This window comes from Pleurodeles waltl, chromosome 1_2 (genome assembly GCF_031143425.1).
Source record: "Pleurodeles waltl isolate 20211129_DDA chromosome 1_2, aPleWal1.hap1.20221129, whole genome shotgun sequence".
NCBI classification, from domain to species: domain Eukaryota; kingdom Metazoa; phylum Chordata; class Amphibia; order Caudata; family Salamandridae; genus Pleurodeles; species Pleurodeles waltl.
Window position 1 is genome coordinate 1348583816 of NC_090437.1, and position 16885 is coordinate 1348600700.

At 50.4% G+C, this 16885-nt stretch overlaps 1 protein-coding gene across 1 annotated transcript in view; it reads left to right on the plus strand.

Moving 5' to 3' along the window:
- Nucleotides 1–16885, plus strand: part of LOC138252685 (peroxynitrite isomerase THAP4-like) — an 80339-nt gene that overhangs the window by 53521 nt on the left and 9933 nt on the right. The window lies entirely within an intron of this gene.

Sequence of the window (16885 nt, forward strand, 5' to 3'; positions counted from 1 at the left end):
TTGTTCTATACATGTGTTTTGCGCTTTATTGGGCTTTGCTCTTGTGTGGGTTTGTTAGCAGTTTGGCTCTTTGTCTAGATTCTACATGTGTGTGTTGTGACTGAGTGTGTCTTCCCTCTGGTTGTGGCCTTTCTCCAGTCTTCAGCGTCCCCTCTCTAAATATGAAAAGTAGCTGCCATTCAAGATGCTTCATCTTTGACAAAGTTTTGGAATGGTTTCGCAATAATTAAAAAGAATCATGGGATCCCAGTAGTTACTGCCCAGTTCGGCCTCTGCGTTTGGAAAAGTGATATATTTTGTTGTAACAACAAAGGCAGCGCCGAGAGGCTGGTGTCTGGAAGGCACCAGAACTAGACAGTAGACAGTCATCGTGGCGACTGCTGGAAATAGCACTCAAGTATCACAAGTTTTTTTGACCCGAGAAATCTCCCCCTCTTCTACCCCCAACATTCACTACTCTTAAGAGAGTGTCCCTGAAGGACTCCCCTCGGTCTGGTGCCCATCACATGATATGAGCCTTTCTCTGTCAGGCCAGCCCACCTGGTGTTTCATGCTTCTTCACTGAACTTGTACCATGTCTTTATCCTTGTGTATTATTATCATTATTCTTTTATCATTGTTGTATTGTTCTCATTATTTCACTTCTCTTGTACTCACTCCCAATTAAAATTTAAATTGGTAAAGGTGGCGGATGGAGGTACGTTAGGTTATCGCTGGACTGTGGAGTTTTGGTTCGACTGAGCATCTCCAGGTGATGGTGATGTACGTGTGGATGTATCTATGTTTTCAGTGCTAGATCACCGTCTGTCGGTGTCATGGCACAGTGGGAGGTGTCATACGGGACCCAAGGTGCCAGCCCCACCACTCTCGCTTGTCGGTGTCATGGCACAGTGGTGGGTTTCATACGGGACCCAAGGTGCCAGCCCCACCCCTCTCGCTTGCCAGTGTCATGGCACAGTGGGGGGTGTCATACGGGAGCCAAGGTGCCAGCCCCACCCCTCTCGCTTGTCGGTGTCTTGGCACGGTGGGGGTGTCATACGGGACCCAAGGTGCCAGCCCCACCCCTCTTGCTTGTCGGTGTCATGGCATAGTGGGTGGTGTCATACGGGACCCAAGGTGCCAGCCCCACCCCTCTTGCTTGTCAGTGTCATGGCACAGTGGGGGGTGTCATACGGGACCCAAGGTGCCAGCCCCACCCCTCTCGCTTGTCGGTGTCATGGCACAGTGGCGGGTGTTATACGGGATCCAAGGTGCCAGCCCCACTGTAGGAGGCTGGACTGCCTTGTAGTGAGTACCAAGGGGTACTTGCACCTTGCACCAGGCCCAGTTATCCCTTATTAGTGTATAGGGTGTCTAGCAGCTTAGGCTGATAGATAATGGTAGCTTAGCAGAGCAGCTCAGGCTGAACTAGGAGACGAGTGAAGCTCCTACAGTACCACTAGTGTCATATGCACAATATCATAAGAAAACACAATACACAGATATACTAAAAATAAAGGTACTTTATTTTTATGACAATATGCCAAAAGTATCTCAGTGAGTACCCTCAGTATGAGGATAGCAAATATACACAAGATATATGTACACAATACCAAAAATATGCAGTATAGTATTAGAAAACAGTGCAAACAATGTATAGTTACACTAGGATGCAATGGGGACACATAGGGATAGGGGCAACACAAACCATATACTCCAAAAGTGGAATGCGAACCACAAATGGACCCCAAACCTATGTGACCTTGTAGAGGGTCGCTGGGACTGTAAGGAAACAGTGAGGGTTAGAAAAATAGCCCACCCCAAGACCCTGAAAAGTGAGTGCAAAGTGCACCTAAGTTCCCCAAAGAGCACAGAAGTCGTGATAGGGGAATTCTGCAGGAAAGACCAACACCAGCAATGCAACAACAATAGATTTCCAGACAAGAGTACCTGTGGAACAAGGGGACCAAGTCCAAAAGTCACGATCAAGTCGGGAGTGGGCAGATGCCCAGGAAATGCCAGCTGTGGGTGCAAAGAAGCTGCCATCGGATGGTAGAAGCTGAGGATTCTGCAAGAACGACAAGGGCTAGAAACTTACCCTTTTGAGGATGGATGTCCCACGTCGTGAAGAGTCGCGCAGAAGTGTTTTCCCTGCAGAAAGACCGCAAACAAGCCTTGCTTGCTGCAAAGCTCGCGGTTAGGGTTTTTGGATGCTGCTGTGGCCCAGGAGGGACCAGGATGTCGCCAATTGCGTGAGGGGACAGAGGGGGCGTCCAGCAAGACAAGGAGCCCTCTCAGAAGCAGGCAGCACCTGCAGAAGTGCCGGAACAGGCACTACGAAGTGGAGTGAAACTGTGCTCACCCGAAGTTGCACAAGAGAGTCCCACGCCGCCGGAGGACAACTCAGGAGGTCGTGCAATGCAGGTTAGAGTGCCGTGGACCCAGGCTTGGCTGTGGACAAAGGAAATCTTCGTGGAGTGCACAGGAGCCGGAGTAGCTGCAAAACACGCGGTTCCCAGCAATGCAGTCTAGCGTGGGGAGGCAAGGACTTACCTCCACCAAACTTGGACTGAAGAGTCACTGGACTGTGGGAGTCACTTGGACAGAGTTGCTGAGTTCAAGGGACCTCGCTCGTCGTGCTGAGAGGAGACCCAGAGGACCGGTGATGCAGTTCTTTGGTGCCTGCGATTGCAGGGGGAAGATTCCGTCGACCCACGGGAGATCTCTTCGGAGCTTCTAGTGCAGAGAGGAGGCAGACTACGCCCACAGCATGCACCACCAGGAAAACAGTCGAGAAGGCGGCAGGATCAGCGTTACAAGGTCGCAGTAGTCGTCTTTGCTACTTTGTTGCAGTTATGCAGGCTTCCAGCGCGGTCAGCAGTCGATTCCTTGGCAGAAGGTGAAGAGAGAGATGCAGAGGAACTCTGATGAGCTCTTGCATTCGTTATCTAAGGAATTCCCCAAAGCAGAGACCCTAAATAGCCAGAAAAGAGGGTTTGGCTACTTAGGAGAGAGGATAGGCTAGCAACACCTGAAGGAGCCTATCAGAAGGAGTCTCTGACGCCACCTGGTGGCACTGGCCACTCAGAGCAGTCCAGTGTGCCAAGATGGCAGAGGTCTGGAGCACACTGGAGGAGCTCTGGGCGCCTCTCAGGGGAGGTGCAGGTCAGGGGAGTGGTCACTCCCCTTTCCTTTGTCCAGTTTCGCGCCAGAGCAGGGCTGAGGGATCCCTGAACCGGTGCAGACTGGCTTATGCAGAGATGGGCACCATCTGTGCCCATCAAAGCATTTCCAGAGGCTGGGGGAGGCTACTCCTCCCCAGCCATGACACCTTTTTCCAAAGGGAGAGGGTGTAACACCCTCTCTCTGAGGAAGTCCTTTGTTCTGCCTTCCTGGGCCATGCCTGGCTGGACCCCAGGAGGGCAGAAACCTGTCTGAGGGGTTGGCAGCAGCAGCAGCTGCAGTGAAACCCCGGGATAGGTAGTTTGGCAGTACCCGGGTCTGAGCTAGAGACTCGGGGGGGATTATTGGAATTGTCTCCCTAATGCCAGAATGGCATTGGGGTGACAATTCCATGATCCTAGACATGTTACATGGCCATGTTCGGAGTTACCATTGTGACGCTATACATATGTCGTGACATATGTACAGTGCACGCGTGTAATGGTGTCCCCGCGCTCACAAAGTCCGGGGAATTTGCCCTGAACAATGTGGGAGCACCTTGGCTAGTGCCAGGGTGCCCACACCCTAAGTAACTTAGCACCCAACCTTTACCAGGTAAAGGTTAGACATATAGGTGACTTATAAGTTCCTAAGTGCAGTGGTAAATGGCTGTGAAATACCGTGGACGTTATTTCACTCAGGCTGCACTGGCAGGCCTGTGTAAGAATTGTCAAATCTCCCTATGGGTGGCACAAGAAATGCTGTAGCCCATAGGGATCTCCTGGAACCCCAATACCCTGGGTACCTCAGTACCATATACTAGGGAATTATAAGGGTGTTCCAGTATGCCAATGTAAATTGGTGAAATTGGTCACTAGCCTGTTAGTGACAATTTGGAAAGAAATGAGAGAGCATAACCACTGAGGTTCTGGATAGCAGAGCCTCAGTGAGACAGTTAGTCATAACACAGGTAACACATACAGGGCACACTTATGAGCACTGGGGCCCTGGCTGGCAGGGTCCCAGTGACACATACAACTATAACAACATATATGAAATATGGGGATAACATGCCAGGCAAGATGGTACTTTCCTACACAACCCCCCCAAACGAGGGACAGTAAGGCTAACCTTGCCCAGATGAGTCTTCATTGTTTAAGTGGAAATATCTGGAGAGTCCATCTGCATTGTAGTGGTTACTCCCATGTCTATGTTCCACTGAATAGTCCATTCCCTGTAGGGAGATGGACCACCTCAACAATTTAGGGTTTTCACCTTTCATTTGTTTGAGCCATAATAGAGGTGTGTGGTCTGTCAGGTGAGTGCCAAACAGGTATGGCCTCAACTTCTTCAGTGCCCAGACCACAGCAAAGGCCTCCCTCTCTATGGCAGACCAACGCTTTTCTCTAGTGGTCAACCTCCTGGTGATAAAAGCAACAGGTTGATCCTGGCCCTCAGAATTAAGTTGTGATAAGACTGCCCCTACCCCTAATTCAGATGCATCAGTTTGGACAATTAATTTCTTGGAGTAACAGGGGCTTTTCAGGACAGGTACAGAGCACATGGCCTGCTTCAGCTCCTCAAAAGGTTTCTGACAGTTTGCTGTCCATAATACCTTCTTAGGCATTTTCTTGGATGTGAGGTCATTAAGAGGGGCTGCAATGGAGCCATAGTTCTTTATGAACCTCCTGTAATACCCTGTGAGGCCTAAGAAGGCTCTCACCTGGGTTTGAGTTGTAGGGGGAGCCCATTCTATAATGGTCTGGATCTTCCCCTGCAGTGGTGTAGTCTGTTCCCCACAAGGTGTCCCAGATAAACCACCTTACCCTGCCCTATCTGGCACTTTGAAGCCTTAATAGTGAGGCCTGCCTTTTGCAGGGCCTCCAAAACTTTCCATAGGTGAACCAGGTGCAAAAAAGTGGCAGGTGCATTCTTCAAACCAAAGGGCATAACAGTGAACTGGTAATGTCCTCCAATGGTGGAAAATGCAGTTTTAGGTTTAGCATCTTCTGATAATTTAATCTGCCAATACCCTGCAGTTAAATCAAAAGTGCTTAGGTACTTGGCAGATGCCAGTGTATCTATGAGCTCATCTGCCCTGGCTATAGGGTGAGCATCAGTTTTGGTTACTTGATTGAGACCTCTGTAGTCAACACAAAACCTAATTTTCTTTTTCCATCTTTACTGTGAGGTTTTGGGACAAGAACCACTGGGCTAGCCCAGGGGCTTTCTGAAGGCTCCATCACTCCCAGATCCAGCATTTTCTGTACCTCTTGTTTTATGCAATCTCTGACATTGTCAGGTTGTCTATAAATCTTACTTTTGACAGGTAAACTGTCTCCAGTGTTAATTGTGTGCTCACACCAGGTAGTTGTACCTGGGATCAGTGAGAAGAGGTCAGAGAATTGGCCTAGGAGATTTATACAGTTGTCCTTCTGCTCAGCATTAAGGCAATCTGCAAGCACCACTCCCTCCACTAAGCCATCAGCTTCAGTGGTGGAGAAGAGGTCAGGGAGAGGGTCAATCTCTTCTTCCTGTCCCTCATCAGTTGCCATGAGCAGGGTGAGATCAGCCCTGTCATAGTAGGGTTTTAGGCGATTGACATGGAGCACCCTAACGGGACTCCTGGCAGTGCCTAGTTCTACCAAATAGTTAACCTCAACCTTTTTCCGTTTAATTAAACCTCTCAACCATCTGTGGATGATAAGGAGTAGTGAACTTATAAGTTACACCACACTCCGTCCACATAGCTTTGAGGTATGCAGACATGAAGTTACTACCTCTGTCTGACACCACTTCCTTAGGGAAGCCCACTCTGAAAAAGATTCCCAGGAGGGCCTTTGCCACTGCAGAAGCTGTAGTGGTCCTTAAGGGAATAGCTTCAAGATACCTAGTGGCATGGTCCACTACCACAAGGATAAACCTATTGCCTGAAGCTGTTGGAGGGTCAAGGGGGGCAACTATGTCAACCCCTACCCTTTCAAAGGGCACCCCAACCACTGGGAGTGGAATTAAGGGGGCCTTAGGTGTGCCACCAGTCTTGCCACTGGCTTGGCAGGTCACACATGAGCGACAAACCTCCTTAGTGTCCTCTGACATGTGAGACAACTGAAACAATGGAACACGTCTGTCCCAAGTTTTGCTCTGGCCCAAATGCCCAGCCAAAGGAATTTCATGTGCCAAGGTCAGAAGAAACTCCCTATACTGCAAAGGGATGACCAATCTCCTGCCAGCTCCAGGTTTAGGGTCCCTTGACTCAGTATAAAGGAGATTATCTTCCCAATAGACCTTATGGCTATCAGTAACATCTCCATTTTGCTGTTTGACAGCGTGCTGTCTTAAACCCTTTAGTGTGGGACAGGTCTGCTGTGCCACACTCAGCTCTTCCCTAGCAGCCCCCCCTGCACCCAAAAGCTCAGCAGTGTCTGCTGCCAGCTAATCTGGTGTAGGTTCTGCACAGGGAGAGGATTCCTCTTCCTCAAAAGGGGACTCTTCTGGAGAGGGAGGGATAGTGGGCAAGGATTTAGCCTTTCTACACCTAGCTTTTGGGAGCACTTGGTCCATTGTTCCAGAATCCAAGTTTCCCTGTCCTTTTTGCTTTTTGGCCTGAGCCCTTGTCAAAGCAAAAATATGCCCAAGAATGCCCAGCATTGCTGCATGAGCCTCCAACTCCACTTCAGCCCAAGCTGATGTCTCCAAATCATTGCCTAGTAAGCAGTCTACAGGTAAATCTGAGGCAACCACAACTTTCTTTGGACCAGTACCCCCCCCCCCCAGTTGAGATTCACAACAGCCATGGGGTGGCTAAGAGTGTTATGAGCATCAGTCACTTGGTACTGGTGACCAAGTAGGTGTTGATCAGGGTGAACCAGTTTCTCAATCACCATAGTGACACTGTCTCCTGTGTCCCTGTAGGCCTGAACCTCAACACCATTTATTAGCGGAAGTTGCTTGTACTTACCCATATTAAGGGGACAAGCAACCAAGGTGGCAAAGTCAATACCACAATCAAAGACTAAAGTAGCCTCTGTGGTCTCCCTAACAAGACCATCCCCAACTACATTGCCAATAGTGAGCCCAGCTACACCTGTGGATTGGTTATTTGTAGTAGATTTCCCACCACCACTGCTATTACTAGGGGCACCAGAGGACAAAGTTGGGGTTGTGGTAGTGGGAGCCTTGGTGTTTTTCTTTGGGCAAGTGGAATCACTTGCCCTATGGCCTTTACTTTTATATAAATAACACCATGACTTCTTTTGATTGTGGGAAGAGGATTTGGACCCACCACCCCAGAGGATTTTTGTGGGACTGATGAAGACTCAGAATGTTTTTTATCCTTGTCCCCACCCTTGTCAGAAGACTTACCATCCTTCTTCTTGCCATCCTTGTCACCACCTGTATGAACATTTCTGTTCCCTCTTGTTCTGACCCATTTGTCTGCCTTATTTCCCAATTCTTGGGAAGATGTCAGATCGGAGTCTACCAAGTACTGATGCGACAAGTCACACAATTATTCAAAATATGCTCTCTCAAGATTAGATTATACAGGCTTTCATAGTCAGTCACCTTACTGCCATGTAACCAACCCTCCAAGGCCTTCACTGAACAGTCTACAAAGTCTGTCCAGTCTTGAGAGGACTCTTTTCTGGTATCTCTGAACCTTATCCTGTATTGTTCAGTGGTTAAGCCAAATCCATCTAAGAGTGCATCCTCCAAAATTTTGTAAATATTAGCATCACTTTGTCTGACAGTAAGGAGCCTATCCCTACCCTTACCAGTGAAAGATAGCCACAAGATAACAACCCACTGTATTTGAGGGACCAACTGTACCATACAGGCCCTCTCAAGTGCAGCAAACCACTTGTTAATGTCGTCCCCCTCCTTGTAAGGGGGGACTATCTTATGCAGGTCCCTAGAATCTTGTTCTCTTACAGGATTACTATCAAGGACTCTGCTGCTGCCACCATGGGGAGCTAACCCCAACCTCTGCCTTCAACCCTCTCTACATCTAGGGATTCCCTGTCTAAGGCCAACTGCTGCTGTCTTAGCTTCAGTCTGGCCTCTTACAACCTCATCTTTCTGTGTTCCCTCTCTACAGTGTTATCCTCAGGGTGGGAGGCTTTGGGAATTCTGAGACACAGAGGAAATGTGGGAATTGGCAGAAGTGGACCTGTCTCTAACTGGATGGACTCTAGTTACCTGGCCTTTTGGAGTGAAAGGTGCCCTACTAGAGTGTGACTCCCTCCCACTACCAGTGTCACTAGGTGGCCTGTTAGCTGGCAGGTCTTTGGATGAACCCTCCCCAGAGTCCTCAGGGCCCTCCCCTGATTCTCGCTGGGTACCCCCCCTCCTCTACCTCCTGATCCTGGGATGGGCCAGACTGGTTCTGGTCACTTTCTAGGAGAAGGCTAAGGAGAAGATCTTTGGTAGGGTTCTTACCAATGCTTAAACCTCTTTCTATGCAGAGACCCCTCAAACGTTTAAAGTTTAAACTACCATAGGTTCCCTGGACAACTGTGGGAGTAAGTTCTACTGCAGACATAATTGTTAGAAAGGGTTTAGGACAGAGAGTTTAGAAACTTTTTAAAGAAAAGAGAACATTTTTTGAAACTTTTCAAAAGTTTTGAAAAACTTTTTAGAAACTTTTTTTAGAAAGTTTGTAGAAAGAAAGTTAAACTGTTTAGGTTAACTGTGTATATTTTTAAGTATTTGGAATATGTTTTTCTTATGAAAAGCACCAATGACAAAGTGGTAAAGCAGTTACAAGTACTTATCCCACCGCTGCACCACCAATGTGGGAGGCTGGCCTGGCTTGCACTGGATACCTAATGGTACTTACACCTTGTGCCAGGTCCAGTTATCCCTTCTTAGTAGATTAGTAGTGTTCTAGCAGCTGAGGCTGATAGAGGTAGCTATAGCAGAGCAGCTTAGGCTGAACTAGGAGACATGCAAAGCTCCTACTATACCATTTATATCATAATAGCACTATATCATGAGTTTCACAATACTCAGGGTTACTAAAAATAAAGGTACTTTATTTTAGTGACAATGTGCCAAAAATATCTCCCTTAGGAGGTAAGTAAAATACACAAAATATACACACAAACCAAAATCAGGTAAGTAAACAGTTAAAAAAATAGTGCAAACACTGTAGAATACAATAGGATGCAATAGGCCTAGGGGCAACATAAACCATATACTAAGAAAGTGGAATACGAACCACTTAGGGACCTCAGGCCTAGTGTATTGGGACGCTGGGAGTGTTAGAAAACACTGAGGGTGTCCAAGATACCCCACCCCAAGACCCTGAAACGTAGGAGTAAAGTTACCCTACTTCCCCAGAAACACACTAAAGTTGTCATTGGAGATTCTGCAAAGACCACAACTGACTGCTAAACACTGAAGATGGATTCCTGGACCTGAGGACCTGCAAAGGAAGAGGACCAAGTCCGAGAGTCACAAAAGTGTCCGGGGGGGGGGGCAGGAGCCCACTAAACCCCAGATGAAGGTGCAAAATGGCTGCTTCAGGGTGGAAGAAGCTGAAGATTCTGCAACAACGGAAGATGCCAAGAACTTCTCCTTTGTGTAGAAGATGTCCCACAGCGTGCTGGAGGATGCAGAGTTGTTTCCATGCAGAAAGACCGCAGACAAGCCTTGCTAGCTGCAAAGGTCGCGGTTGAAGAAAATGGGTGCTGCCCGGGCCCAGGAAGAACCAGGAGGTCACCCCTTGGAGGAGGAGACAAAGGGGACGCTCAGCAACACAGAGAGCCCACGCAGAAGTACTTGAACACGGGTTCAAGAAAACTGAGCACAGCGGTCGTCTCAACACTACAAAAGAGGGTCCCACGAAGCCGGTGGTCAACTCAGCGAATTGAGCAATGCAGGACGGAGTGCTGGGGACCTGGGCTGTGCTGTGCACAAAGGATTCCTTGCAAAAGTGCACAGAAGCTCTAGCAGCTGCAGTTCACGCAGTACACAGGATTACTGTCTGGATTGGGGAGGCAAGGACTTACCGCCACCAAATTTGGACAGATGGGCCACTGGACTGTCGGGGTCACTTGGATCCACTCCTGTGTTTCAGGGACCATGCTCGTCACGATGAGAGGGGACCCAGAGGACCAGTGAAGCAGAAGTTTGGTGCCTGCGTTAGCAAGGAGATGATTCCGTCGACCCACTGGAGATTTCTTCTTGGTTTCAGTGCAGGGTGAAGGCAGACAGCCCCCAGAGCATGCACCACCAGGAAACAGTTGAGAAAGCTGGCAGGATTAGGTGCTACAATGTCGCTGGCAGTCTTCTTGTTACTTTGTTGCAGTTTTGCAGGCGTCCTGGAGCAGTCAGCAGTCGATCCTTGGCAGAAGTCGAAGAGGGAGATGCAGAGGAACTCTGGTGAGCTCTTGCATTCGTTATCTGAAGAGAAGCCCACAGGAGAGACCCTAAATAGCCCTCAGAGGAGGATTGGCCACCTAGTCAGGTAGGCACCTATCAGGAGAGGTCTCTGATGTCACCTATTGCACTGGCCACTCATAGGCCTCCATTGTGCCCTCACACCTCTGCATTGAAGATGGCAGAGGCCTGGGACACACTGGAGGAGCTCTGGGCACCACCCCTGGGGTGGTGATGGACAGGGGAGTGGTCACTCCCCTTTTCTTTGTCTAGTTTCACACCAGAGCAGGGGCTGGGGGATCCCTGAACCGGTGTAGACTGGTTTATGCAAAGAGGGCACCATCTGCGCCCTTCAAAGCATTTCCAGAGGCTGGGGGAGGCTACTCCTCTCAGGCCCTTCACACCTATTTCCAAAGAGAGAGGGTGTAACACCCACTTTCAGAGGAAATCCTTTGTTCTGCCTTCCTGGGACTGGGCAGCCCAGATCCCAGCCCAGGGGGGCAGAAGCCTGTCTGTGGGTTGGCAGCAGTGGTAGCTGCAGTGAAAACCCCAGAGAGCTGGTTTGGCAGTACCCGGGTCCATGCTGGAGCCCCGGGGATGCATGGGATTGGCACCCCAATACCAGATTTGGCATGGGGGGACAACTCCATGATCTTAGACATGTTACATGGCTATGTTCGGAGTTACCATTGTGAAGCTAAATATAGGTATTGACCTATATGTAGTGCACACGTGTAATGGTGTCCCCGCATTCACAAAGTCCGGGGAAATTGCCCTGAACTATGTGGGGCCACCTTGGCTAGTACCAGGGTGCCCTCACACTTAGTAACTTTGCACCTAACCTTCACCAGGTGAGGGTTAGACATAGAGGTGACTTATAGGTTACTTAATTGCAGTGTAAAATTGCTGTGAAATAACGTGGTCGTTATTTCACTCAGGCTGCAGTGGCAGGCCTGTGTAAGAATTGTCTGAGCTCCCTATGGGTGACACAAGAAATGCTGCAGCCCATAGGGGATCTCCTGGAACCCCAATGGGTACCTAGGTACCATATACAAGGGAATTACAAGGGAGTTCCAGTGTGCCAATGAGAATTGGTAAAACTAGTCACTAGCCTGCAGTGACCATTTTAAAAGCAGAGAGAGAATAAACACTGAGGTTCTGGTTAGCAGAGCCTCAGTGATACAGTTAGGCACCACACAGGTTAGCAGGATCCCAGTGACACAGGCAAAAAAAACATACATATAACATGCCAGGCAAGATGGTACTTTCCTACAACGACCTCAACAATAATTTTGCAAGGGTCGTTCGGATCGGTCTAGGATTCTATGATGTAATCTTTATGGGATCTTCCTTATTCCTGGAATGGAGAGGGTGTACTGGATCCGTTTTGCTTTATTGGGACTCAGAAGGTTAGCTCAGCCTTCTGGCTTGCAGACTTGTCCCCCCATCACCTGGTGACTTTTAACCTACTTAGTTTGCTCTGTTTTAGCCAATTTATTTTATTATTTCTTTTCAAGTGGCTGCCATGTTTATAGTTAGAGAAATGTTTTGCTTTTGCTTTACGAGTGCCACTCTGTGAAGGCGTCGCTATCAGTCATAACGTAGTGGCAAACATAGGTATGCATATCATGTCCCCTTCTCACTTATGCGTGACAGGACCATAATGTACTATCTTTGGGTATTGTTTACATAATTGCTGCCCCAAGTCTGCCTCCTTATCTATTGTTTTGGAACATTCCTGTGTCAGGGGTCCTACATGGTCTGTATAAATACACTTCACACAGACAAGGTTATCAGAGCGATTCCTACCAGATGCCATCGACGCCATCTATGCTGCACATCACCTTGATGCCGGCCCAGCCTTTGTGTCACCACGGAGTCTGATCTAGAGACCTCATTCCAAGGTAACGAGGGTTGGGGGACTCTTCTCATGGACATGGCACTGGCAGATTAGGCTGATCACACCTAGCTCTCGTTAGGTTCAAGATTAGTTTCTCCATGCCAGGGTTGTAGGTTTTTTTTTTTTTACATCTCATGTTTATTGGAATATAATGGGGGTCTTTGTATTCACAACTCTTCTCTTCACAATAATTTTTCTTTTTTTATTCTTATCCTGATCATTGCTGCTCATGCATTTTACCATAGTCATTTAGATAAATGTATTGAAAACTTTCCTGCATCTCTTTCATTGCCTGTGTGTGACTGAGACTTGTTGCTCATGTGAGAAAAGGGTAACTTCCGTTTTACCACGACTCCCCTCAGATGTCGCACTCTTGAGTCCATGCGCAAAGGTTGCCACAAATCACCTTTTGCTGTTCGGGTTTTTGGTGAATTACTGCTTGTGAGCCGGGAGGGTTGGGCCAACAGTTGCGACTTGTAGGATTGGCTTAGCCGCCTGCAAACAAAAGTGCTGTCATCCCTAACCCAGCAGTCTCGCCTAGAGCACGAGTCCAACTACAACAGCTCTACGACACTCTAGTAATGTGAAGATCTGGTCTGTGGTTTGCTGTTTGAATTTGTTACCTGTCTGTCTCCTTTGTAGAAAGTTACTATTATTTACGGACTTCAGTATACTTTAGTTAACATTGCTGCAGATACGTTTGCTTATGTTACTGTGTACACAAACTGTACTGGAGTTACTCAGGTTGGGACTACCCCATCGTTTGTAGACAAGATTACTGATGCGTTCAGATACGTGTCTGGCAAGAGCCCACCTGCACGGTGATGCAGAAAAGTCTTACTAGTGCTTGAATGTAGTGCAAGCTGTTTGAACATCTGATTTAATACTTCATCTGGACCACAATATTTTTTTCCCTTTAGCTTTTGAATATCCTCTTTTAATTTATCGACTGTTAGTTCTTTGTCTCTGGGGGTTCTGATCTTTAGTGATTTCCTCCAGGAGTTAGTTTTCCCAGTATGTTTTTGGATCTCTGTGAGGTTTAGTCAAAGCTTAACTAATTCTTTTGACACAATTCTTCCAGTAAGAGTCCACAATCTTCATAGTAACCCCCAGCTCAGAGCAGAGCAGAAAGACAGTGGGGGCTCCGCTATAGTCAGGAGTCCAAGCCACAGCACTGTGCTGCAATAGCTCCCTGCAAACATTAGCTAGAGCTTGTCAAACAGGAGGGGGATGCTGTGTGCATCACAGTGGCACATACCCTGCCAAAAGAACTCCTCAGAGGAATGAAAGACCTCGCTGGCCCTTTGGCGAGATGTAACTAGGTCAACCCTCTGCGAGATCTCTCTTATGAGCTATCGATGTTTTTTGTCCCAGATAAGGACAACAAAGGCCTTGAGGCACAACAAGTCCAGTTTCCTTAAAGGTGAGCACTCTGACTTGCTTTCTTTTTCGGTCTCCACCACGGAGCTTAGATCATTTCCACCAGAAGACCTTCTATTTCCCCCTCGGATGTCTGCCCTGCAAGATAATACAACTGCTTGCTCCTGTTCTAGCCGCTGATCTTTCCACCCTGTTGAACCTTTCTCTCACTCAAAGAGTACTTCTGGAAAAGTGGAAAATTAGACATGGGCAACTCTTTACTAAAAAATTGTTCCCTTTCTCCAGATTACCATACAACCTTCTGTCCTATCTCTCTGCTGCCATATCTTGGAAGAATCCTGGAAAACTGGTCTTTGTGAAGTTGCAGTATTTTTGGAGACCTTTAACTTTCTTCATCCTTTTGAGGCTGGTTTGAGACCCAGAGCAGCCACTACATCAGAGCACCCACCAGACCCAGAGCACCCGCCGCATCAGAGCACCCACCACATCGGAGCACCCACCAGACCCACAGCACCTGCTGCATCAGAGCACCTGCCGCACCCACCGCATCAGAGCACCCACCAAACCCAGAGCCCCCGCCGCATCAGAGCTCCCATCAGACCCACACCCGCCGCATCAGAGCATCCACCAGACCCAGAGCACCAACCGCATTGGAGCACCCACCACATCGGAGCACCCACCAGACCCACAGCACCTGCTGCATCAGAGCACCCGCCGCACCCACAGGATCAGAGCACCCACCAAACCCAGAGCCCCTGCTGCATCAGAGCTCCCATCAGACCCACACCCGCCGCATCGGAGCACCTATCAGACCCAGAGCACCAGCCGCCTTAGAGCACCCACCAAACCCAGAGCATCCGCCGCATCAGAGCATCCACCAGACCCAGAGCACCGACCGCATCGGAGCACCCACCAGACCCAGAGCACCTGCCGCATCAGAGCACCCGCTGCACCCACCAAACTCAGAGCCCCCGCCGCATCAGAGCACCCACCAGACCCAGAGCACCTGCTGCATCAGAGCTCCCATCAGACCCACACCCGTATCAGAGCACCCACCAGACCCAGGGCACCCGCTGCAGCAGACCACCTGCCGCATCAGAGCACTCGCCGCATTAGAGCACCCGCCAGACCCAGAGTCCCTGCTGCATCAGAGCTCCCATCAGACCCACACCCGTATCAGAGCACCCACCAGACCCAGAGCACCCACCAGACCCAGGGCACCCACTGCAGCAGAGCACCCACCAGACCCAGAGCACCCGCCGCCTCAGAGCACCCGCTGCACCCACAGCATCAGAGCACCCACCAAACTCAGAGCCCCCGCCGCATCAGAGCACCCACCAGACCCAGAGCACCTGCTGCATCAGAGCACCCACCACATCGGAGCACCCACCAGACCCCACAGCACCTGCTGCATCAGAGCACCCGCCGCACCCACCGCATCAGGGCACCCACCAGACCCAGAGCACCTGCTGCATCAGAGCACCCGCCGCACCCACAGGATCAGAGCACCCACCAAACCCAGAGCCCCTGCTGCATCAGAGCTCCCATCAGACCCACACCCGCCGCATCGGAGCACCTATCAGACCCAGAGCACCCGCCGCCTTAGAGCACCCACCACACCCAGAGCACCCGCCGCATTAGAGCATCCACCAGACCCAGAGCACCCACCAGACCCAGGGCACCCGCTGCAGCAGACCACCTGCCGCATCAAAGCACCCACCAGACCCAGAGCACCCACCAGACCCAGGGCACCCGCTGCAGCAGACCAACTGCCGCATCAAAGCACCCACCAGACCCAGAGCACCCACCAGACCCAGGGCACCCACCAGACCCAGAGCACCCGCCGCATCAGAGCACCCACCACATCGGAGCACCCACCAGAGCCCACAGCACCTGCTGCATCAGAGCTCCCATCAGATCCACACCTGTATCAGAGCACCCACCAGACCCAGAGCACCCACCAGACCCAGGGCACCCGCTGCAGCAGACCACCTGCCGCATCAGAGCACCCACCAGACCCAGAGCACCCGCTGCATCAGATCACCCACCAGACCCAGAGCACCCGCCGCATCAGAGCATCCACCAGACCCCACAGCACCTGCTGCATCAGAGCACCCGCCGCACCCACCGCATCAGAGCACCCACCAAACCCAGAGCACCTGCTGCATCAGAGCTCCCATCAGACCCACACCCGCCGCATCGGAGCACCTATCAGACCCAGAGCACCCGCCGCCTTAGAGCACCCACCACACCCAGAGCACCCGCCGCATCAGAGCATCCACCAGACCCAGAGCACCGACCGCATCGGAGCACCCACCAGACCCAGAGCACCCACCAGACCCAGGGCACCCGCTGCAGCAGACCACCTGCCGCATCAGAGCACCCACCAGACCCAGAGCACCCACCAGACCCAGGGCACCCGCTGCAGCAGACCACCTGCTGCATCAGAGCACCCACCAGACCCAGAGCACCCACCAGACCCAGGGCACCCGCTGCAGCAGGCCACCTGCCGCATCAGAGCACCCACCAGACCCAGAGCACCCACCAGACCCAGAGCACCCGCCGCATCAGAACACCCACCAGACCCAGAGCACCCGTCGCAGCAGAGCACCCACCCGACCCAGAGCACCCACCAGACCCACATCACCCGCCGCATCAGAGCACCGGCCGCATCAGAGCACCCACCAAACCCAGAGCACCCACCAGACCCAGAGCACCCACCGCATCAGAGCCACCTGTAACACCCAGAGCACCTGTCAGACCCAGAGAACCCACCGGACCCAGAACACCTGCCGCATCAGAGCACATTTAGTTGTGACTTCATGACTGGTCTACTGTGGTGGTGTAGGAGCACTGGTTCCTTTTCTATCGATCAGAAGCCTTCGACATCCTTAAACACTCGCTGTTTCATACCAGAATAAAGGACACTGCTCGTGATCATCTATTCCTTAAGTTCTCTATTTTTTCTTTCTTCCATGGGGTTCTCAGATTATATTTCTCTCTCCTTTGAAGTGTGAAACCAGATTGATCCGCTGTGATCGTCCCCATGGATGAGCGCTCTCTCCCCTTCTGGTTGACAAA